This window comes from Sander lucioperca, chromosome 8 (assembly GCF_008315115.2).
Source record: "Sander lucioperca isolate FBNREF2018 chromosome 8, SLUC_FBN_1.2, whole genome shotgun sequence".
In the NCBI taxonomy this organism is placed as follows: domain Eukaryota; kingdom Metazoa; phylum Chordata; class Actinopteri; order Perciformes; family Percidae; genus Sander; species Sander lucioperca.
The window spans coordinates 40006348-40008847 of record NC_050180.1 but is presented as its reverse complement, the minus strand read 5'-3'; the positions used below and the strand labels follow the sequence as shown (position 1 = coordinate 40008847).

The following is a 2500-nucleotide window of genomic DNA, read 5'->3' as shown; positions in this document are numbered from 1 at the left end:
ATTGGTACCCGTAGGTAAACCAGGTGTACAGTCTAAGAGGCAGGACATCCTTAAAACTTTGTAGACCACCACGTAAACATGCAACACACAAAAACATTAAAACATAAACAACATACAGGGATGTGGGGGGACTCCCCAGTCAGCTTACTTGACCATCTTACAATTTGATTTAGGCGATTCTTGTGCTTAAAGCGGTAACTCTCGCCAAAATGCAACCTAGGGTCTTTTTGTGAATGTACCCGAGTCAAACTTTCATTTAAAAGCATAATTAGGACGGAATCACCACTTTTAAGATGTACCGTATTCTCGTTTTTTTTGGTCAAATGGCCTTCTGAATGGGAGTGCTAGGGGCATTACTATGATCGCATCTAAATAGCTTCGATAAAGACACAATAAAATAATGTCATCATGGTCTTGTCTATATGAAAATGGTACAGTTTTCTCAAGCAGTATAGACGCTGTTGTCCTTTTTTACAGACAGCTTCACAATTCTCCTGGAAATTTAATTTAGAGTCAATAATTGGCTAGATATCTAAAGGAGTCTACTTGTCCCACTAGTTGACCATTTATAGTTATGGCCTCATATCCTGGAGAAGTACCAAAATCAGTGTACATATCCTTTGTTTTGGATATGTTCAGTTGAAGGTGTGACTCCTCACTAGACTGGACAAAGTCTTCAATTATTGGTCATTTTTATGGAGCAGGCTCACTATGACGGAGTCGTCCGCATATTTAATGACGGTCCTATTTACATATTTGCTCTGATGAATGTTCGTATATAGGATGAACAGGAGGGGTGAAAGTACGCACCCCTGTGGTGAGTTTGTGGAAGAGCGAAGCTGACCAGACAGAACTCCGTTCACCTTTACTCTCTGTGTCCTGTTTGTTCCAAACATCCAACCAACAAGATTAGGACAACAATGTAATTGTTCAACAAGGCGGTTGGCGGTTGGCTAAAATATAAGGTTGAATTGTATTAAAAGCAGGTGAAAAATCAATAAAAAGAATATGTGCACGGGACCCACTTCCCTCAAGGTGTTTGGAAAGCAAATGAAGTGAGTGAGAGTGAGAGTGGCAGCTTCAACCCTAGCCCGGGAAAACCCTGACCAACTTACGGTAAATTTCAGATTAGCTCTGCAAGTCCATCTGGCCAAGAGCCCATTCAAGCCCATTTCCAATGTTTCCAAATCGAGGCACCAATCACAACCGTTGAGGCGGCTCTACACCAATCACAACCGTTGAGGCGGGCTCTACACCAATCACAACCGTTGAGGCGGGCTTTACACCAATCACAACAGTTGAGGCGGGCTTTACACCAATCACAACAGTTGAGGCGGGCTCTACACCAATCACAACCGTTGAGGCGGGCTCTACACCAATCACAACCGTTGAGGCGGGCTTTACACCAATCACAACAGTCGAGGCGGGCTCTACACCAATCACAACCGTTGAGGCGGGCTCTACACCAATCACAACCGTTGAGGCGGGCTCTACACCAATCACAACAGTTGAGGCGGGCTCTACACCAATCACAACAGTTGAGGCGGGCTCTACACCAATCACAACAGTTGAGGCGGGCTTTACACCAATCACAACCGTTGAGGCGGGCTCTACACCAATCACAACCGTTGAGGCGGGCTCTACACCAATCACAACAGTTGAGGCGGGCTCTACACCAATCACAACCGTTGAGGCGGGCTCTACACCAATCACAACCGTTGAGGCGGGCTCTACACCAATCACAACAGTTGAGGCGGGCTCTACACCAATCACAACCGTTGAGGCGGGCTTTACACCAATCACAACCGTTGAGGCGGGCTCTACACCAATCACAACAGTTGAGGCGGGCTCTACACCAATCACAACCGTTGAGGCGGGCTCTACACCAATCACAACCTTTATGTGGACCAAACTGTGAGAGAGAAGACCATACAAGACATGCAATAATACAGTCAGAGATATTTAACTTTTTGGATTAAATGAAAGCATGTCAGTGAACCCGTACATGTCTGGCCCTTGATGTGATTCTCATTTTCCAGTGTGGCCCTCTGGGAAATTGAGTTTGACACCCCTATCTAAGATGATATCCCTTGTCTCTTTCATTAAACATTGCGCGTATGTTACATGGCAAATTATTTTTATTTAACTTTAAACATAAATTGTGCCATTTTGAATGTAACAATGTCCATACATTTCTGCAAATGTGAATTAAAAGACGATGATTGGTGTGCTCATAATACGATAATGTGATTTAGTATCCTGATTACTCTTTTTATCAATGTACAAATATTTTGTAAGTTGCTTTTGTAGGTATTTCCCCAAAACTTCCACACAATATAACATATATGGTAAAATAAGTGTGCAGTACAGAGTATGTAGTGTATTTTGGTTCAATATGTATCTAGTTTTGCTCATATATTGGATATATTTGGGATTGTGCATCTTGTTGTTATGTTGGACTTCTTTATATCTGGATGAATAAAGTTTTATTTTCATTATT

The 2500-nt window shown here is 42.8% G+C and overlaps 1 protein-coding gene across 1 annotated transcript in view; it reads right to left on the bottom strand.

Moving 5' to 3' along the window:
* LOC116046602 (galactose-specific lectin nattectin-like) overlaps positions 1-2500 on the bottom strand; it is a 253084-nt gene that overhangs the window by 126133 nt on the left and 124451 nt on the right. The window lies entirely within an intron of this gene.